At 34.2% G+C, this 23,381-nt stretch overlaps 1 protein-coding gene across 19 annotated transcripts in view; it reads left to right on the forward strand.

Moving 5' to 3' along the window:
* Positions 1–23,381, forward strand: part of kek5 (leucine-rich repeat, immunoglobulin-like domain-containing kekkon 5 protein) — a 237,071-nt gene that overhangs the window by 143,624 nt on the left and 70,066 nt on the right. For 13 of the 19 annotated variants that reach the window (XM_085664792.1, XM_085664798.1, XM_085664793.1 and 10 more), the window contains one exon: positions 278–320. The exons of 3 other annotated variants lie outside the window; for them this stretch is intronic. The gene's annotated coding sequence lies outside the window, so the exon portion shown is untranslated. Of the gene's footprint in view, positions 1–277; positions 321–1,611; positions 1,750–12,959; positions 12,979–23,381 lie in introns of those variants that run through there. 3 more of the 19 variants (XM_085664797.1, XM_085664803.1, XM_085664811.1) reach the window with 2 other exon arrangements.

Consider the following 23,381-nt stretch of genomic DNA (forward strand, 5'->3'; position numbering starts at 1 on the left):
GAAGACGAACATTTAATTGCTGGTGAACCACAAGACCGATTGTATCTTCTATCGATACTAATTGAATATTCTTCGAATGGTTTAAGTTTAATTAGACGTACATAAGTACATCGAAATAATGATAAATACATATATGGTGCCGAACTTGGTTAGTCTCTCTCTCTCTCTCTCTCTCTCTCTCTCTTATGTTTAAATAAAATAAATAAAATTATTTTTTCAAATAAGAATTTTATCGACATAATACGTTATTTACCATACTGTTCTTTTTCTGTTACAGAAAATTACGAGAACTGAAAATAATCTACCGTCGATATTTACTCGTGAGTTATTTTTTTCTTTTTAATACTTCTTTTTCTATTTAACATTTAATTTTAATCTATGAATTATGATTACCATCATGACATATATTTAATAATATATATATTATCTTGATATATGTAAGATATTTCTTATGCATATCGCGAATAATGCAATTATGAGATTATAAAAAGTAATACGCAAATAATGAGAACGTAATGAGAATGTATTATAAACAAAAATTTCCACCTTTCTCACTTAGAAAGTTACTCATAAATGTTCGCTGCCGGATGTCCTTGGAGAATGGTACGTCGTATAAAAATTTTAATAATGTTTTATTATATTCACATACATATACACACGACGGATATTCTTTCGGTAAATATAATCATAGCAAATTTGTATCTATATTAGTGTATATTTATTTCTGACATAAGCACAAATATTGTCCAATAGTTTGTCAAAATGAAGTTTTCATAACGTATCATAAATTTATATGCAGAATAGAGAATGAGTGATGCGATTATTATAAAAGCCATATTTTAACATTAAATTACGTTCAAGAGAATCTTACGTATTGTAAACTTTCTTAGAAAATACGTGTTAAAGGTAATAAAAAATATTACCTAACTAGCATATTGTATAATCACATTAAATACTTTGGAATTAATCGTTTATCTACTCTACTTTAAATCTACAACTTTTGAATCGTATTATCGAATTCACGAAAGCGGATCGCAAGTATTCTAATCATCTAAATGATCTACCTGAAATCTGCGGCACGTTTTGTACAAAGGCAAAACCATACGAAGGATATCTAATATACGCACGTGAGCTCGATATTCCTCTAGATTCCAGCATCATGTTCGATAGTTCGCGATGTTAATTCCCGATGGTAGATAGGTAGTTTGCGTTTCTGAGCTAACGACATTTCTCAAATAGCAGATTCCGAAACCTTAGAATGGTAAACAGTACCTGGAGTAGTTTCATAAGTCAAGAATCCGTGTACCGTCTAGATAGGCACGTGCTTGGAAAAGTCACGTTTTTTCGCATAGGTTCAACACATTCGCCATAAAAAGCTCGTTACAACGGTACTTGGCAGAGACTACAATCTTCTTCGACGTGGCCATTTGCGAAGAGAGCATCATTTTCATTCTCTTCCCTTATACTTTCTTTCTTTCTCTTTTCTTTCTCATTCCTCTTTCTATCACGTAAAACGACGATAATGATATTTTATTTTATTTTTATTTTTATTTTTTTTTTTTATTATTTAACAACGATTACGTCGAAAATTAATGGATATAATTTTAACAGGGCGATATAGGACACCGTAACATTGTCGTGTTATCAAAAGGAAGCGATGAATGGTAGAATTCGAAGTGAGGGAGAAAGAAACGGCAAGGTAACGCAGAGAACAAGAGGAAAAGAAATAGGGTGGAACAAACCCGGCAGGTGAGTTCCGTGCGTGTGACTTCATGCGAGGAAGAATTTTTTTCCGAAATACGAAGATTAATCGTGCCAACCTATGGTCCGAAAAAAAACCTATAGATAAAAAAGAAGAACGTAGTAGCGTTAAAAGTCGGTGAAATAGAGGCAGGGTTTTTGAGTGATAGAGAATTCGGTTTCCACTCTGTATATACGTTATAAATCTTTTTCCTTTCTCTTGATCATCCATCCTCTTCACGATAGTTCATTTGTACTTGTGTTAAAGTCGTGACGGCCAAGAGACCTCTCTTTTTTTTTCTTTATTTTTTTTTCTCTTTTTTCTTTTTTTCTCTCCTTTTTCCTTTTTTTCTCTCCTTTTTCCTCTTTTTTTTTTCTTTTTCTTTTTTTTATTTTTTTTTTTATTTTATCATGCACGTGGCATTGAATTCCGAAAGATATAAAACATATAACGTCGTTCGGAAGGATGCCATTCTGAATGTGTCCTATTTCGTATGAATATCGAACGTAACATCGCGAACTGGACAGAAAATCCGTTCGACTTTTCTCGATTGTGAATTATTACCTGTTCTATGGAGCCTACGATATTTTTATAGGTGATCGTATTTCGTTACTTTTATCTTTTTCTTTCTTTTTCTACCTTCTGTCGATCTACACCATCGTTCTCTCTAGTCGTTTGAAGCTTTTAGCATTCTTATTCACGACACTCTTCACTTCGTTAGACTTTTATGGCACTAGTAGTATTCTTTCTCTTTCCTTTTCTCGTAATTCAATCGATCAGTACGAAAGAATTGTATTCTTAAATTTTATTCCCAATGTGTTCATGTTTTTTTCTTTTCACAATTTTTTTTCTATATCTCTGATCGTACTCATACTTGATGGAAGAAAATTTTTTATTTTTTATTTATTTATTTTTTTTTTTTTCAAATGGATGTACGTAAAATAACAGAAATTATTTTAACACAGATTTTCGATTACTTTGCCCTTTCTTTCTTTCTCTTTTTCTCTCATTTTCACTTATTAGTAGCTCTTTTTTTCAACATAGAACAAAGATTTATAATAATCCAATAACTTTTTTCTTTCATTTTAGTTATGAATATGCAAACAGAAACTACCGAGTTTCCTTTGGTATTGGATAATTACGCTTTGACGATATGCGCCTGCAATCTAATTAGAAAATGTTTTTTATTATCATGTCTATATTATCGTAAAACAACACGCACAACATGGAAACGTTTTTTCTATGGTGTTCCTCGAAATATCCATTTTATTTTAAAAGATCTATCGTTCTATCGTTCTATCGTTCGATCGATCGCATACTTTATTTTTAACTCGTAAAGAATTCTAACACGAAGAAGAGTTAATAAAACTATCGTGAATAACATTATTATCTTACTCAATTACAAAGACTTTATGTGAAAATTTAAAAATTTTTCAAACGTTCGTGACAACACATAAAGAACCTGCTATTATATCGAATAAATACAAAAGAAAAAGTAAATAATCGGATTGACAGTAGCACTATATAATAAACGACGAGAATGATAAAAAATAATCCCAATAAATTTGTGCTGTGGCTACAGTATAGCAATTACAGATAGCATCGAAACGAGCGACCGATCTGCGCATTTTTTAATAATACTTTATTACCTTCGTATACCAAGCTTCTGGGATCCTTTTGGCATGCTGCTGCCAGTCGTAACATCACGTTCGGTTGAAATTAATCTCGCACGCGCTTAGCACAAACAAACCGAGGAGAAAAAAGAGCGAAAAAGAGAAGAAGAGGAAAAAAAAGGAAAGAGAGAGGAAGAGAGAAAGAGAGAGAGAAAGAGAGAGAGTGGGATTAATAATACTCGGTATTCGACTATACCGTAACGAGCGCAGGCGCACTTGCAAGCACACATGATGGGGTTAACTAGAGAGGGTGTATATGACGGACCGCAATACATATATATATATATATATATACTCACAACGATGACAGTGACAGTAATACTGGTTGTGGTGGTAGTTGCTGCGACTGTATATTACATTATTAATAAACTGGATATAAACTCAGTGACAAAATCACACGCAAAATGCAAAATGCAAATGAGACATTAGTCATTCCTTCTCCGTATATAAATCCATTGGTTGTGCTTGCTACAGATTGTAAATTTCAAATGGAGGACACAAAGGATTAAGAGAGAGAGAGAGAGAGAGGGAGAAAGAAAGAGAGAGAGAGGGGGAGAGAGAGAGAGAGAGAGAGAAGCACGAACGAGATGGAATTAGCAAGGCAGACGATACGTAGGAGAGATGTGAAAAGATAAGCAAAACTGTGATAGAGAAAGAGGGAGCCCACGTAACTCCTTTCGAAACCGGCTATCGACTTACATACCTGCTCGCGCTACGCCCACACTACGGTACGCCTTCACGTAATCTTCTCTTCTTTTCCGTCGGCCGGAAATAACACCGTCGTGCGGCGAACAAGATTGCTGGATATCGTCGGGTCGGAGATCGTATGAACGATCGATTCGATTTCACTCGTTATACTCGATTTTATTCGTATTTTCAGATATTCTTCGATTTTTCCTTTGGCTATTGGAAAGAAAAAGCGTATATTTCCACTTTCAACAATTTCTCCCATATATGCTATATGTAATGAGAATGTTTTAATACGTCGGAAATTTTTATATTGGAATTTATCATTTTATTTGTAATATTTCAAGAATTTAACACGTTTCAGTAAGCAAAAAAGAGAAAGGATATTACTATAAATATATATATATATATAAATAAATATATATATATATCATATTACTATATACATATATATATATATCATATTACTATATACATATATCATATACACATAAGTACTTGATATCTTCTGTTATTCCTATCATATCATTTGTATTTCGTTCGATTCGATTTCTCCATATAGAGATCGTATCTCGACAAAGTTTGACAAGAAAAGCGACGGATAAATGTCGAGGAAAAACTATGAGAGATACGATCGAAAACGTATAGTTCACTTTCTTCTTTTGATATTTGATCCTACTTTTTGGTAATATTATCGACGGCAACAATATTTTCTCATCCAATTCCAATTTCACATTGTACAAGAGAAACGAAAAGAATAATACGAGATTGAACAACGTATTACGATCTTTAATATCCTGCTTTTTTTTTTCGTTCCTGTTGACTTTCACCGCTTGATAAAATACCTTGAAGAAATATCCAGCTTGATAAAACTTATCACATTTTTTGCAAAACTATAGATACGTTTATCTAATGATCTGCAATCGAAATTTTTATCAGTTCGGTTATCGTGCCGTTGTACTTTTTCTTTCTTCTTTTGTTTTTTTTTTTATCTTTTTACTATTTAACATCATGACACAATTTTAAATTAAACCACTTTCGTTACTCGAAATATCAAAAAGTTTAAAAAAATGTAGTATAATCAGAATTAAAATAAGAGTATGATTGTCTAACGATTGTTATCTTCATTTCACGTAACTTTTTTTTTTCAACCCTTTTCCAATAAGTCTTCTTTTTCTTTACCTTGTTACTCGAGGAATCTTGGAAAATAACTTTTTCCACCTATGTACCTGTTTTCCGTATCGTTTCTCCTCACTCTTCTCTCGACGGGCTGTAAAAGAGTCCCTGGCGAACATTTTCTCCACGTAGAATCCTATTTCCGCGTAGAAGGGCTATCTAAAATTGTGATAGTTCGTTTACAGGGACAATTCTAGAAGGAAGATATCGATCCGTCGCATCGATCTAGGACAGTTCGTTCTAGTAGATCGACCCCAAACTCTTCGGGATATCGTATGCTCTAGGGTGACCAATTCCTCTCTTACCCTATTTCTTTCTCTCTCTCTCTCTCTCCCCCTCTTTCTCTTTTGCATACTACGACAACTTAGTACAAACATTAATCTATGTCTAGCCTATCGAGCACACGTAAGTTGGCATAGACACGTCAGCTAGCAGCGTTATTTTTACTTCTTCTCTTTTACACTTTGTCTGTTTCTCTCTCGTTCTCTCTCTCTCTCTCTCTCGCTCTTTCTTTCTCTCTCTCTCTCTCTCTCTTTTTCTCTCTATCTCTCTTCCTCTCTTGTTCTAATCCATTTATATATCGAAGATACATGAGATATTTTTTAAAAGAGGAAACAGAGAATAATAAAACTATTTCAATATATCATATTTTATTAAAATTAAAAATCACTAGAAATATGTTAAATCAAAGTATGATCAATGTTGTATGCGTCACTTGAGTTTGAATTGCAAAATCCAATTTTTTATGGCGAATTCGTTAAATGTTTGAATAGCTTTCGGTAAATGCATATGCGAGAACTCGTAATGGCCAAGAAGAAAAGATACGATGAATTAAATGTATACATTTACATATAGAAATATTTTCGAAAAGTTCTTTTCATGCCAAAGATCATTGGCCAACTGGTCCTTTCGCTAACTTACTTTTTTATCTAGAAATACCAACTTGATGCTCTTATCTGTTTCTCTTTTAAATTGCACATCTTGTATCGTATATCGTCTATTCTAGGTACAAAAAAAAAGAAACGAATGAAATGAAATAAACGGGGATGGGAATGGCAATTTCAACGGATCGAAACTCATCCTCCTATCGGAATTGAATATACCGAGAGAGAGAGAGAGAGAGAGAGAGAGAGAGAGAGGAGGATAGAGAAGCGATAAAGAGGTAGAGAGAGATAGAGAAAGAGAGAGAGAGAATGAGAGGAAAGGGAACGCGAGAGTCATCTGCTAATTGACTGACCGATGGATCTCAATCGATACGATTTTGACGGGCAAGTTACACTCGAGAGAATTATCGCACGTCGAGTTCCATTAGTTTTCAGGTAAAAGCTGACAAATAGATTTCCATAGGAGTGAAGTAATCCAGAAGCGTATAGGGACTAACTGACCTATTCTTCCAAAATTTGCGTTTTCGCATCGTTATCATGAATGCGGAATATAATCCAGGCTATAGGAATCGATTATCATTGGACGATTTAGAATTCGTGTAACTGCGAACCGTGGGATTAGAGAACAGAGATGATTATAATCCTCTAGGGTTAGGAGGAATGAACTTTTGAAAAAATAAAAGAATTGAAAAATTATAGGAAAAGTCGTGGTATAGAATGAAATATAAAAAGGAAGGAGATAAGTAAGATTACAAAAAAAAAAAAAAAAAAAAAAAAAAGAAACGATAAGACCGAGAAAAGCATCTTAGAACTCTTAAGGGTGCCGCACTTGCGAGGCTTACCTCGAGTAAGTGACAAAGGGACGAAACAATCGATGATAAGTTGACTTCTCGAAGAAGAAGTGGACGTATTAGTAAGTAAGAGTAAGGCGTTGAAACGTTTCCGATACGTAGTAGCTTAACGCGATCCTTTCGTCTTTCAATTTTATCGGTATTTCCTGTGTAACGGCGATCGCGTGCACTTATATAATGCATAATATCTTTATTTTTTTAATCTTTTTTTTTCCTTTTATTCAATTGCAATCGAAGATAGCTCATTTACATTTAGAAAATACATAATTAATTGTGAAGTTAGTTAAAATTCATAATATTCCCAGAAGAAGACGCTTTTTATATCTTGGCACACATTGATGTTCCATCGAAAAAACGAGAGAGAAAGAGAGAGAGAGAGAGAGAGGGAGAGAGAGAAGTAAATGTAGAACTTTTCTCTCTTTTTTATCGATAAAAGCTAGTCATAGTTTAAGAATCAATATTGAAATGAAAACATTGGAAACTTAATTAATGAGGCTATTATATTTTTTCCTTTTTTAATAACCATCGTTTTTTTTTTTTTCAATTTATCGACGAGATGTGGTTAACGTTTTCTGTTATATTTTCTTCACATAAGACATATTAACAATTATTTGAAAATCGATGATTCATAAGACGAGTGAAATAAAGAGAAATACTCTATACAATTTCTTTTGTTCATTAATGAAAGTACATAGTCGATACCGGATGAGAGATAGGGTCCGTTTATAAACGACAGGATGTCGGCTTTGTAGACGAGTTAACGCGCGCGCACGTTTTAAGGACCGACGATGTTCGCTCGACGAATAAATATTAAGGAGCCACAAGCCTCGTGATTCATAGCCCCTGTTGTTTCGTTCGTCGATCTCTCTTCCTACTTGCAGTTAGCTAGCATCACGGATAATGAAGATGCATGGTCTTGCGGAGAACAGGGTGCAACCGCTGCGTCCGAAATTATTTAGATCTGAGATTATTTAGACCCTTACCGACACGATAAACGATATAACCTATTCTCCTTTTCTCCTTTGAATCGGTTTCTTATGTTTCCAAGATTCTCCAATGAAAGAATAGTATTTGTTTTTAATTATTATTATATAAATTTTCTTATGAAATAAATTTATCTACTTAAATATATAGGAAAAAAAAAATGTTCTTTTATCGAGTCTCATTTTATCGAAAAAAGAAATACGATTCGATACGAAGATTTTTATGAATCATACGATATTTCTATTAAAAAAATGCTGAAGATAAAAGCAATTTGAAAATCTATAAGAAGATCGACGATCGTTATCGATTGAAATAAGCGAAGTAAGAAAACAACGATGGTGAATTGAAATGATAAAGAAAAAGAAAAAGAAAAAAAAAGAAAAAGAAAAAAATATAAAAAGAAGAATGAGGATATAACGAGACGGAAGGAGGCTGGGAAAAGAAATCTATTGGAGTTCAACGAAGTGGACACCGCACTGTCTTTCCGATTTATCGGTTATTCGCCTTCTTTTTCCATCTAGATCTTCTCTCCCACCCAGACGAATGATCGTTTCTCTCACGGTTGTTCGCGACTTTATGTCGCGTTCACCCTTCGTGCTATGTTCATAAGAAAGAGAAAGAAAAAGGATAGAAAAGGGTCGTAATCGACGGCAAGGAAACGTGCTAAAGTCTAAAGCCGATGGTTCGTAACGAGCAACGTTCTAAGTAAGGCAAGCGTAAGTGCTTCTTTAAAGCGTCTCGTAGGTTTGATCTTCGATTATAGCGTTAACCTTGATCCGAGAATACAGCTCGTGTAACACCCTGTTTCCTATCGATTAAACCTATCGTACCAGTGTATCTAACTATAATAGCAAACATTTTTTTTGCTGAACGATGCCTTAAATGAAAGCTCTATTTACGCGATAAAAGAGACCCGTCAATGCACTTCAATTCAAATTGCACCTGTTTTTCGAACGATGACGATGTCAAGACGAGTTAATTAAAATGAATTAACGAGAACGAAATCGTTTTATTTCTGAATTAATATGATTAATTAATTTAGAGTTTTACCAAATAATATGAAATTTCACATGCTCAAACGAAGAACGTCGAATTTAATGATTTTGCAAACGAATAAATGTTTTAACATCTTGCCCAATAATCTGTTCATTTATTTTTTCAATTCCAAACGAACCTGCTTGATGACAATGCATGGCGAAATTAATCTCTCGGGAGATTAGAGACGTGAAGATAGATTTATCTTATTTTTCTTCTTATTAAAGATTCAAAAATCGTAAACGAGAAGAAAGACCGTGGCATTATTCATAGTGTTGAGCTGGGTCATAATTTAAAATTTTCCAATAGCATGTGAAACGTTATCTTGGGTGGATCGTCGCCGGCATAAATCAGACCGCTGCGTCGTAGAAATAGAAGTAACGTTGGAAAAAGCAAAAGAGTTGGAAAAAAGATGGAAGAAAGCTCGGAGACGGAGAGAGACAAATGTGTCGACTCGATATAAGGGATATTGTCGATCGTTGTCAGGACTAACGCGAGAGATTCGCAAAGAGAAGAGAAAGAGGGAGAGAGAGAGAGAGAGATCGAGAAAACGGAAGAAGAGCGTGTATGAGGTTGTGCGCATCACGAAATGCAACGAAGTGTATCGAAGCGTATATGAAACTGCTCGAGTATCGATTTCGAACGTGGTTTCTCTGTAGGTATATAGTATCTATTGATAAAACCGGATCACACGATATGTACCGCTCTGAATTTTTCGTTGTGTTCTCAGTAGTGCACGTATACAAGAGAGAGAGAGAGAGAGAGAGAGAGAGAGAGAGAGAGAGAGAGAGAGAGAGAGGGAAAGAGAATGGGGATAAACAAAGTGTGGACTTTTACGAGATATATACATGCATTCGACTGATGCGTATTTTTTTGAATTGAGGTTACGTATCGTCATTGCATGTACCTACATTTTGTTCTGAAACTAATATTGAATACTTTTCTTTCTTCTTTTATTTTTTTTTTCTTTTTTTTTTTTTTTTTTAATTTGTAATCTAATTTGGCGTGTAATCGTTTCGCATGATTACTTTTGAACTTCCACAAAGTCACGAAAGAAACGGTCCGATTGTTTTTTATAAAAAATGTATAGACTCGTTGGATTCGTTCCGTACGAAAACATTTTTTATTTAACCAAATAAATTTCGATTCACTAGTTTTGTGCGAATAGGCGACATGGAAAATATGTGCCTCTCTATTCTTCACCCAACACGTAACATTCAATCGTGCATCATATAGCAACCGTCACAACTTTTCTCGCTCAAACGAATTACTATCGTTTGGAATAGATAGTAAATCTCTTCCGTTCAAGAGCATCGGCAGCTCTAGTATATACATATGTATACAGAACACATTTCTTATCAATTGTGTCATTATATAAAGTTAACGATCTCTCGTTGGCCGTAACAATAAAGCTTAACATAACGGAATACTCGCTCCTCTCTCATAATAATTTTTCTTCCACCGTCATCTTCGGAAGTCGTTTATATCCTTCGATTTCCCTCGGGCGGAATGCGACCGATGCGATTTCAAAAGGTCACTCTCACAAGGTTGGGTCTCCCGTAGTCTTCGAGTTTTCTCGAGGAACTATCGATTTTCAATTGCTCGTGTACGAAAAGTTTTCTTCGACGGAAAGTTATTTTTATCGAAAAAATAAAATTTGTATCTCATTTTTGCAAGCCACGAGATATCCGCAATGACAACTAACTTTCGCGAAATATAAAATAAGTATTAGACACAATGAAGAGTAAGATTTTCTATGAACAAAAGTTATACGTAGACATAAAGTAGATGGCAAAGAGGAGATTCTTATTAAAGGTCAAATAAATTAAGGTGCAGTTAATGATGGCAATCGTCGTTGACGTTAGAAAAGTATAAGGAAAACAATTCATGAGAAGGGGGAGAAAGCGATAATGATGACGAAGTAAATTAATACGTATTCGACGTAATAACAAACGAATTCTTTGAGGAAATTGAAACAAAGATTGTCAACTGTAAATAAAGAATATAAGGAAACATTTGTCGAAACGATCATGAATATTCTCATTACAGGATTACCGGTATGCTCTCAGATTACGAGTCGTAAAAGTAATGTGAACGAATTAGGTTTGCGAATTCGTTGAAATGCGAACCGGCTATAAGCGGAATTAGGACACTATTATGTTTCGAAATCAGTTTGCTTTCCAACGAACGAAACTACGACGGGAAGAAAGCAATCGAGATCGTGCTTTGAAACGATAACCATGGAACGGATTTGCTTCTTGATCTGCACCTCTTAATAACCGTACCTATGTCTTAAGTGAAATAAGAGAAGAACCGAGTAAGAGTTATTTGATACCCAGATTTATTTTTTACGTATTTTTTTATTGAAGAAATATTTATCCTTATCGATAGTTTAGATTATTTTAAAAGAAAGTGTATATATAGTGTTCATATTACACATATATTTGAGAAACAGAGAGAGAGAGAGAGAAAGAGAGAGAAACAGACAGATAGATAGATAGGGATAACATGATCGTTTATCAATGCGATCTATTCATAAAAATAACAATAAAGATACTTACAAAAATTTATATAAATATAAGCGATATAAATTATGTTACAAAGATCCACATAAGTATTTACAAGTATTTATATGACTTACTTCAAAAAAGAATTTTTATAATGAGCGCCTAGTTTATGAAGTATAATCAAGAGACATAGGAATCGTCTATATATGAAGTAGTAGTAACTTTCTTTATCGTTCTAACTTGACCGAACTCGTAAGTATTTTACAAGAAGTTTCGAGACCGTAAAAGTTTATTCAAATTGCTCACGACATGAAACTCAAGATATCCTTGTAATTACCATTTCGTTGATATAAAATCGAGTAGAGCATTTAATATTTCAATTGTCACGTTACGTACTCATTTAATTTCTTGCGTAAATCCATACGTAATTTCTTCCGTTTATTCATATGATCATTTACGTTGATTGACTTAAATCATTACCTAATTACTTTCAATAATTTCAGTTAAGAGTGAAAATAATTTAAGTAATTAATCACAAACTCTACTCGAAAGAGTTAATTTAGATTTAACTTCGATCTATCCGATATATGATATTTGGTTAAAGCTTAGTTCGATTTACGGTTTACTTTACGGTACTACCACAATCCGAATCCCAATTCGTGAAAATCAAGTCGATTCAACATCACTAAGCTATTAACAATTGTCCAATCCTTTTCATGTACATTATTCGCTCATGAAGCTGACATGTTTGCATTATCTGGTCATACATTTGTACCATATAACATGTATTATCGATTAAAATGTAATATTTAGAACTAACTAATACAGTTTTCCTAAGTTATTAGAAAATATAAAGGAAACGATCGAAAAGTAAATATCCGTTTTAATATCGAAAATGGAACTAAAATGAATGAAAGGAAAAGTTAAAAGGAATATTACTTCACGTGTACCATATGATTTTGATATAATATTTTTATATTATTTTGACGAACTCATGAGCTCTGGCATGATATTTCTCATATAATCCATATTTGATTCATGAAATGTCCGTTTTCCGTTCGAATGATTATCGAATTCATATCTATAAATTTGTTACATCGAATTTATTCTAAAAACTTATGAGTTTTGGAATTACTCCCGTCTACGAAGTCATGCATTCATTCATAAAAATAATACGCAAGAGAGAACAAAATTGTACTTAAAACAGAAACAGTTATTTATGAAGATAATCCATCATGCTTTAATAATTTCAAACGGTGAATAAATTAAAGAAAGCAACGATAGAAATCATATTTTCTTTTTACTATTTTCGTTTTCTTTTGGCATTGTTTAGGAAGCTTTCCTACGATATTTACAAAGTAGGTGACAGAAGTAAAAAGAGAGACTGTAAAGAAGAGAAAGAACGTGGCAGGCTTATCCGCGAAAAAGTAAAATGATAAGGTAAGCGTATATGCTTTTCTCACGTAACCTGTCACACCATACAGAAAATATTACTGCTTGGCAACAACGAACATAAAGAAAATCGAAATTTTACATAGAAACATTTAGTTAATCGAGAAGATAAGTTGGAAAAACATAATATCATTTTGTATTTTATAATAAATAAATAGAAAATAAAAATTAGCCATTAGAAAATGTATTTTAATCTATTTTATTATAGAGAATGCAATTAAAGATGCAGAATGTAAAGATATATTATTAATAATTACGCCCTTGTACCTTCCAGATTATCCCTTTGATCTCGGATTTCGTTTATCTCTCGTCATATATGCACAACAACGCATCCACACGGTCGCATTTATATACGTATTCATGAATACTTGAGAGTCCGAAGATTACAGGATTCTCAGAATTAGCCGCGCGAGGATACAGGATGCAAAAGCATTTCTATGCCTTTTCCGACTTCGCATACTGCATACTCAATCGAGTAGTAAGGAGAGTTATACGGAGAGAAGAGCTGTAGAGGAATGAAAATGGCTTCAGTATAGATAAACGTGTGTAGTTCTGGCTTTCTATGTATTTCGCTTACTCTTCTCAACCCTTATCCTTTCTCTCACGCTTTGTTATTGCCCACCTACTTCCTCTCTCTTGTTCTCTAAGGTTCATAGATACGTATATAGATACGTACATACATGTAGCTGCTTGTGGTGTACTTGTGCGAAGGGATATTAGCCACGAAGGTATTCCAAACCTATGTATTTGCGCCAGAAGCACGATGAAACTGTTCGTATGACACGCAATATTCTCTATCCATGAAATTTCGTTCATGGTCGCACATATATGTGAGGCGATGGCCATATGATTAACATGTTACGTAATCTTCTGCATACATTGAAAAATGAATATAAAGAAAAAAAAGGAACAAAACAAAGAAAGATATAGACAAAAGATATTTCAATTTCCTCTCATCTTTCTTATTCCTATTTTTATCTTAATCTCAAATTCCTTTATATATACATAAACATATTTTTTATCATCGATATTAATTTTAAAGATTGGTAATAATTACTAGAAATAATACTTAATACGATTTTTTCCCCTGCAAATCGACTTCGCGTTCAGCTCGAGAAGAGAAATATTTTATTTTGAAAAAAAGAAAAGTCTTACAAATTACGGTACGGTTAGATAGCAAAGTCATTAAGGTCGTGATTATATCAGTCGCGTCGTGGCGATTGTTTGCGAAGGAATAAGAAAAGAGGAAAATGGAAGACCGAAACAAACGATAGAAATCGTAACAGGAATGCACGAGAAACAGGAATTATTTCCCGAAAGGATGTCGCTTCCAGAGCTTTGAAGTAATTGGGAAACTTGTAATAGGTGTTGTCACTTGCTATCGTTGTTACCGTTCTCTTTTCTCTCGTTCCAGGAACGCTACGTGTTTAATAAGACACGCGTGAGGTGTCGGTTAATTAGAACGAGAAAGTATGTATACCTACTTCTTTTAGGTGTTCTCGTTCCTTCGAAAGAGAGAAAGTCGTAGAAAGAAGATAGAGAAAGAAATAAGATAGAGATAGAACGAAAAAGGGCTAATACATTTTTTTCCTTCCTAAAAAAAAAAAATTCGTTTGTCAGTAACGTGTGCGCGTTCGTATTTTGCGTAATTAAAATGCCAGAACCGAGGGCATATATTTCTATTTTGATTAAAGCCTTGTCAGTGAGATGACGTTCGAGAAAATATTTAATTACTAACAATTTTAATTAAAGTGATTAATTAAATAGATTGTGCGCCGTTAACTGAAATACTCATTCGCGTTATCGAAATGAAATGCGGACTGTTTTCCATCGACAGATTATAGAGCATTTATTGTCAAATCGTGGACAGAAAGCGACGGCCTCCACCACGTTTCCTTTTTGCTTCGATTTCACTCATTTAGAAACTCGATGGAAATTAAAACGAGGTAATAATGAGCAGTCGACGATCAAGCGTTTCTTTTGAGAAAGATTATACGAGAGTACTTTAGAATATTGCGCGCATTATATGAACACTTACAAGTCGCTTTACGAAATAAAAGGCAAAGATGATAAATTTCGTTTTCGAATATTAATTTTCTCTTATATTTATTGTTTGGTAGATAACTAAACGATAATCTCGTTACTTTTAATACAGCGATTAACAATAAAATTGTACCGTTTGTCCTTCAATTGACATATGTTTGTATTGATCTGTAACACGAAAGTAGGAGAAATTTTCATCTACAGAATATCAGGATAGAGAAGCATTCAAAAGAGTAGAGAAAAGTGTAAATAAAATCTTGATGTAGATAGAAAGGTTGAAATTTCGCAGTGATGAATAATAGTTTGCTCGACTAAGCGACAGATACAGATATCTTTCTTTATTCCTACATCCGTGTCAGATTTTAAAGCGTTCGGTTTAATTGATCACTTGGTGTAATAAGTAGAGAAGAGATAGCAAGAGAAAGAGGGAAGGGAAAGAGATTGAAGCCCATGGAACGCCTCAGATTGAACGCATACGGATTTGCGGCTGGCTGCGACGCCGCATAACACGAATAGAATTATTCATGTCACGTAGTTTGCGTTTTATGCGGAATCGACCCTCCCTTCTTCTCTCTCTCACACTCTCTTTCTCTCTCTCTCTCTCTCTCTCTCTCTCTCTCTCTCTCTCTGTCTCTGTCTCTCTGTTTCTCCCTATCTCCCTGTCTCTCTCTCTCTTTCCCTCTTTGTACTCTATCCCTATAGGTGTATAGATAAAAAAAAAAAATTCGAAAGAGGTGAATTGTGTCCATGAAAAAGGATGCTGGAAACATCAAATAGGTAGGTGCTTTTTAGTTTGTTAATTCTACATGAATTTACAAGAGAACATTAAAATCATTGAAATAGCTGACATTGAATCATATTTAGTTTTGAGTTATTGTTAAATTCGCTTAAGTATCTAATAACAGAAAAATGTCTGATACATTTTCCTAACTTTTTGTATATCCAAGTTAAGAATTTTTATAAAAATTTGTTGAAAGAGGAAAAGAATTGTTTTGTACGTTTTTCTTTAGAAAACGTTTGCTAACTAGGAACATGCGATGCACGTGGTTTAAATCACGGAGTCGGACTACAAAAACGATTATCTCCATACTAACGAACGCTGCTTTCGCGTAGATAGCTCCTCGCTTTCACGGTTAGCAAGTGAAATGGATTATACGAGACTCTTGTGCTATTAGTCGTGTCCTATCAAGAGCTCGATTATTTTCGACATGAACAAGCGATGAATTTCTTTTTTTTTCTCATCTTTTTTCTTTCTTTCTTTTCTTTTCTTTTTTTTTTTTTTTTAATTCTATTTTTTTATTCGTTATCATTCGAGATTCAAAATTGATAAAAAAGAAATGAGGTAATTTGTACGTTACAAATTTTATTACCTTGAAGGTCCTCGATTTTCTGATAGTTATTTAATGTCTTTACGGAATAGCTATCACGACATGACTAACATAACATTTAAATTCTATTATAGTTAATGAGTTGCCAAAGTTGACATTTTGATCCTGATTTGTTAAATAATGTAGACTTATTAAATAGAAAAAGAAGAGAAAGAGAGAGAGAGAGAGAGAGAGAGAGAGAGAAATAGATAGAAAAGGAGAGAAAGAAACGAAATTTTATATTCTTTTCTCGAAAAAAATTAAAAATAAGAGATCGCTTATTATTTTTTTCTTATCAATTTATCGCTCCTATCTCATTTCTAGCAAGTCATGCTATTTTCACGATAGAAGAAAAAATGAATCGGTTGCTTTTTCTATAAATGTTCATCGAACTACTTCACTTTTTGCTATTTTTTTAACCATAAAAAAGAGAATTCAACGATGTTATTGCCTTTGTACATTTTATTCGTTTTTCCAACGGAACATGTTGCTACCTTGTTGCTACGGTTATCCATGGGTATTGCGTATAAAAACAATTCTCACCAACGCATTCGTCCAATGTATTCTCGCCTTTTGATCTTTTTTATTGGGAAAAATTACATGTTTTTTTTTTTTTTTTTTTTTTTTTTATTGAAATATTTCTTTTTATATATTTTCAATAATGTAAATTAATTATAAGTATTTCATCAGTTTGTTGATATTCGCTGGAAATATAAATAACGTTTCATTCGTTTCCTGAAATAGATATTAAAGTATGTAAAGCGTTATTGAAATGGATTATAAAATATAACAGGTTAGGAAGTATTATTTACGATGAAAAAAATCTTCGTTTTATCTTTTTTTTTACGAATTAATATTTTAATAAATAAAAGTAAATATAATTTTAATTACATTCGTACAATTATTTATTGAAAAATATTCTTGCTTTGATAAATAATCTCGCTTTGAATTTTTTTTAATTAAATCGTAATTTTGGGTTATTTAAAGGTAAATAAAAATGAAAAAGGAAAGATATTTATCGCTAATTCTCGTAAGAATGCGTTATCTTTATATACTTATCGTATGCAATGATTCGTCTCTATTGAAATGATTTGTGCATTACGAAAAGAGCAATATTTACACTTTGGAATGGAACGAAAGAAATCACTTTTTCTTTTTTCTATTTATTTTTTCTTTTTTCGTTTTTTTTTTTTTTGTTTCTTCTTCGCCTCTCTTTTTTTATATTTTTCTCGTGACGTCGTGCATTGAAAGAGAGTGCCGTTAAAAATCGCACTGGGAGCCAAATCGACGCTTTCATCAGAGTATAAAGGAGAAAAGAATCGACTCGGGAAAACCAAATCGTACCGTGAATTTCACGTTGAACGAACCAAACTAAATGATAAAAACGTGTTACGGCTAGACAATACAAACTTTTATCCTTTTCTTTTTTACTCTTTCATGTTCGTACGGTGAACACACGTATCTTTCCCACAATCATAAATCGTAAAGTAAAACAATGTTTCAATTACAATTTACAAATGATTGACGCCATATTTTCATATTCGTTATGCTTTTTTTTAAATTTTATTTTAATATAAGAATATCTTTTGTAACAAATAGAATGAAATAAATTAATTGAAATCATTTTGCAAAAGTGAATATTTTCAAAATACAGTCAGATCACAACATTTATAAAACAAGAAGAAATATACTCATTAATGATCTTTAATGATATTTCAACTTTTTCCAGCGGTATCTCGAAAAGGTACGATCTCTTCAAAAGTGTTTCGCCGTGCTTTCGAACGTCAAAAAAAAATTTGAAAGATATGCTTATAAAATATCTCTCGCGGAAGTATTTAAAAGTGAAAGGCGCTGTCGCATGTTCTCGTTGCTTAGGTCATGGATAAAAAAAGGGAGTTGATGATGACACGTAGATGTTTTTTACAAGGAGGTCACACGAATGCGAAAGGAGAGAGACGGCTTCGTTCGACATGCATTTGAATAAAAGTGCTGAGATGGTCTGAGGTTAGCGTGACTTATTCCACTTCCTTTTGCTTCTTCTTCTTCTTCTTCTTCTTCTTCTTCTTCTTCTTCTTCTTCTTCTTCTTCTTCTTCTTCTTCTTCTTCTTCTTCTTCTTCTTCTTCTTCTTCTTCTTCTTCTTCTTCTTCTTCTTCTTCTTCTTTTTCTTCTCCTTCTTCTTGCTTCCTTTTTTCTATCGTCGTTAAAAGAATGCACGAAAGGGTAGACCTATTATTGACATACAACCTAATAGTGTACATTGGTTAGCAATTTTTAGCGTACGAGTGATGGGGCGAGAAAGAAAGAAAGGGATAGAGAGAGAGAGAGAGAGAGAGAGAGAGAGAGAGTTTTACGATTTTAGTGGCAAATTAAATTGTAAAAGTGAGAATCATACTGAAATTCTACCATGATGAGTCTATGCAAACGCGTGGGGAATATTCGTGTACGTATTCATGTATACTGAGGTCCAAGGAGCTTATTGGACGCAAATCCTCAACATGTAACCCAATTAACCTGCCCGTTGCCACTATGATCTGGTATCGCCATAATTGGCGGAAGACTTCGAATTTCTGTAGTACCTCGTAGTTTCTACTCTCGAAAGTTATTCTCTGAATATGTTCTAGTCCATAGCTAATGCCACAATAACTTATTACGTTAATAGAAAGGAAAGCGAGAAAAAAAAGAAGTTAAATATATTGAGATGTTTGTTTTATCGAATGGATGAAGGTACTTGGAATACATGATGATTGTACTTGCAATCTTTTTTAATCACATTTGAAATATATCGCGTGCAAGCGATCTCATCGAGAGAGTTTTAATTAAGCTAAACCGGACTTTTAAAATTTGTACCAAACCATATACTAAAAAGTTTTACTTTATTTTTTTAACGAAATATAGTTACAACGATCGACAAATATTGGAAGAGAATTTGTAAATTCGTATGAAGAGTATTAATGGGTCGGATAAGGGTACGGAGAAGTTTCTAATTAAGGAACATAGTTCGTAGATGTATGTACATAGTTTCCTTCGGATAACGTAAGTAGTATGAGTCAATATACGAACCTAGCAATAGTGAAGTTATACGAGAATTTTCATTTTTTATTAGTCTTTCCTATTTTATTATTGATTAACGATTCTGTTTAAAATAATTAGATATGATAATTTCAATTCTATTCTTTATTCATTTCAGTTTATATTTAAGAATATCTTCTTATAAGGTAATTCATTCGAAAGATATTTGCTCAGTTTTATTTCGGCGATTCGACTTTGACAACATATGAATTATTTTCAAGATTAAATCAATTTGATCATTAGCGACCTAATTTTAATCAGACCGCTTGCATGACCGCACGTATTAAACAAATATTTTTTTGTATCCGGTCGCGACGTTTATTGAGCCTAGAAGGGGAGGAAGGTGAAAAAAATGACAGAAGTTCGGGCAGAAGTGGCAGAGAAAATACGTATGAGCTGCGATGATCGTCCGCAATTGCGGCCGCCGGCCGCGCACAAGAAGAATTACGTTCGGCCGATAGGTCGACACATTCATACACGCCGAGTATCGTGTAATGAAAAAAAGAGAGATGGACGAAGTAGGTTAGAGATGAATATCGCGAACGGCGGGTGAGCTCGCACGAGTGTCAGAATGAGAGAGAGAGTGAGGGAGAGAGAAAGAGAGAGAGAGAACCAAGCGGAAAGAGCGTAGCAAATGAACCATGAAATTAACGAATGGCTCCGAATTCATATCCGCTGAGTTCCATTTTACTGACCAATTAATTATTTAAAACGCCTGCGCTTGGAAACAACAGCGAGCCACTGTTGATACTCATATTCGCGTTCGCAAGATGGATGACAGTGGTCCACTTTCCTCTCTCTCTCTCTCTCCCTCTCTGTTTCTCCCTGTCTCTCTTTCTCTCTCTCTCTCTCTCTCTCTCTCTCTCTCTCTCTGTCACATTCTCTCCCTTCCTATCTCTCTTCCCCTGTAGTCACGAGACTCGGTACTTTTCCATTTATACTGTTCCAGAGACGAGACCCTCTCGTGTGTCGCGTTCACGTGCTTTGGAATTCGAAAACGAAACGGAGGGATCTCGTTACATGACCAAACTCACAAGAACTATTACACGTTCAATAAAAAAAGAAAAAAAAAAAAAAACAAAAAAAAAATAGAAAAAACGAGAGAGGGATAAAAACAAGACAAAAAAGAGATGAGAAAGAAAAAATAGCTATGAAATCCAATGCCTCGTTCAAACGCAACTCCGAACACATTTTTTTGAATGACTTTGTATTTCATAATTTTTTTGTTCATTTTGCACTTTTCCTTTTTGTTGTTTTTTCTTATCTGAAATTACCATTGTTTGCGATTTTCTTTCGCGACGCATTAAGGTGCCCGTTTACTCCCACGTTTTAAAAAACATAACTGATGAAACCCGTGTGGATAATTTTAGAAGTTACACACGCATAAGCGTAATTTCAACTTTCGGTCGTGGCAAGTCCGGAACTACAAACGGATAATGAAAGCGTGCGTGCCCGTCGGAGTATATCATTCTTATCCCACGCAAAAGCTCTAATGGTGAATAATGCCGAAAGTTCAGTCTCGTGTCTTGGTTTTTATGCATTAGGCATATACTTAATCGAAACACGGCTTTTATCATAAAAATTACGGAATCATTATGGGTGTATCCGATGTGTTTAAAATGCAAGATAAAAAGAGAGATAGAATATATGTTATATTTCTTGTATATATATGTATATATATATATATATATATATATATATATATATATATAGAGAGAGAGAGAGAGAGAGAGAGAGAAAGAGAGAGAGAGATAATATAAACAGAGAATAGGAAGAGAGAATGTGTTCGCAAAACAATAAATGGACGCGTCAATTTTGCGAATGTTGACATTCCATTTTCCATGATTCAGAGCTTAATGGGTGGCAATCTCATATCGACGTTGTAGGTATTCATGTCAAGATCGACATCGTCGATCGCATGATAATTGACACGACTGAGAGCTTTGTAGAGGAAGAGACAGTGCAGAACACTACGGTAAAGCTTTATTTTTGTTTCTCCGGACAAGCGAAATTACCGAGAGATCAAATATTTCGCGATAACCTTTACCGAAATAACGGAAGAAGAGAATAGACATTCGAACGTATGATTTTGCTCGTTGTTCATTTAAAAGTTCATTGACGAATGATATCTTCGAATTACATCGGTATAACCTCTCATTTTTCAATATAAAAATGTTCATCGTAACAATGTGCGTATAATGGAAATTGAAATTAAAAAAATATCTCAAATGAAGGAGTCTCTAATTTTTAAATACGAATCTCTTTCTTTTTCCCTTTCTCTCTCTTTCTCTCTCTCTCTCTCTCTCTCTCTCTTTTTACACCTTCTTTCTGATATCTTGAAGAGTGCAGAGAATCGTCATTTTTCGATATAAAACATGAGCATTTTCTCCGCTTCATACATCATAGAAAAAGGATTTAAAACACGGAAAGGGATTACAAAAAGAAGAAGATATATTCTCACTCAAAGTAGAATGGTAATTCTCGATCGAGACTGGCAGCAAACGAATCCATTCGAACGAGTAGCATCGACGGAAGGTTGAGAGAAAGGAGAAAGAGAAAGAGAGAGAGAAGGAAAAAGAGAAAAAGGATGAGAGGGAAAAGAGGAGATTCTTTTGTTACGTTCCGTCAGAGTCCCGGATATATCCGTGGTTGTATGATCGCGAACGCAATTCAAAAAGCAGTCCTAGTCGACGTCGTCATCGTCGTCATCGTCGTCATCGTCGTTATCGTCGTCGTCGTCGCCGCCGCCGTCACCGTTGTCGTCATCATCATCGTCGAAGCGTCATCGTTCTGCGCATCCTCTCTGATATACGTAACGGAGAACAGGAATGCGATGTTGAATACAGAGAATTAATGGGAACGACGAGGCACCCGAGGTAATAACGTGGAGTGTAGAGCTCTTGGGATAGCCGTTGTACTGGACGCTCCGAAGCAAATAGTGCAACAGTGTACGCGCACGCGTATTCGTTTCTTTTTCTATCTATATCCATGTATATACGTATGGTCAGCTCGGCTAGGCCTCGTACCACTGCAAAATTTGCGCAAGCGAGAAATACAAATATGCCTACTGCCACATATCTCTTCCTCTCTCTCTCTCTCTTTGCCTCTCTTTGTGTATCTATGTCTCTCTCTCTCTCTCTCTCTCTCTCTCTCTCTCTCTCTCTCTCTCTTTCGTTGCATTGCGACATACGCATTCCCACCGATCGAAACTTTACAACCTCTCCGCTCGACCGTGATTTTGGACGATGACGTTGCCTGATTCAAAGGACCACCGAACGTTGCTTCTCGCGTCATGAGATAGCAGCAGTCACGAGTAAAATTAATTAGCATGCTCGCAGCTCTTGCAAGAGAGATACTACTATAGAACTAAACGCAAGCTTCGATTGTTTCGATCTATTGGTAACGGTCAGTTTCTCTTCTCCTCTGTTATGTTGTTGGGAACGAATGAACGAACGAAAAAATTTTTATTGAAATTCTATATTTACATGACTTCTCTTTTGATTTTATCTATACGAAATTAATCAAAATTAACTATCGTAAAAATAATTGCATCGGCCAAACATCTTTCTTCTGTTTCACTAAAAGTTATTGGAAACTCGATCACTGATAAAGACGCTGACACGCTTGCACAATGATCGACGATGCATCATTGTATCTTTCTATCATTCTCGTATTCTCGTATTCTTGTGCTTTGTCTCGTCGAAAAATAAAGTGAACTCAATGTTAGATGATTGGTTATCAAAATTTTATAATTCAAAGTGTTACGGCGAATATATGGCCTGTTTATAAAATATTATTTTTATATTCTACTAAAATTTTTACTTTTATATTCCCGTTAATATATTTAGAATCATTAAAAAGAGCTAGAAATTAATGTCCATTAATAGAAATGACAAATAATCATTTCCCGA

This window comes from Vespa mandarinia, chromosome 2 (genome assembly GCF_050613455.1).
Source record: "Vespa mandarinia isolate Hongniang chromosome 2, ASM5061345v1, whole genome shotgun sequence".
Taxonomy (NCBI): domain Eukaryota; kingdom Metazoa; phylum Arthropoda; class Insecta; order Hymenoptera; family Vespidae; genus Vespa; species Vespa mandarinia.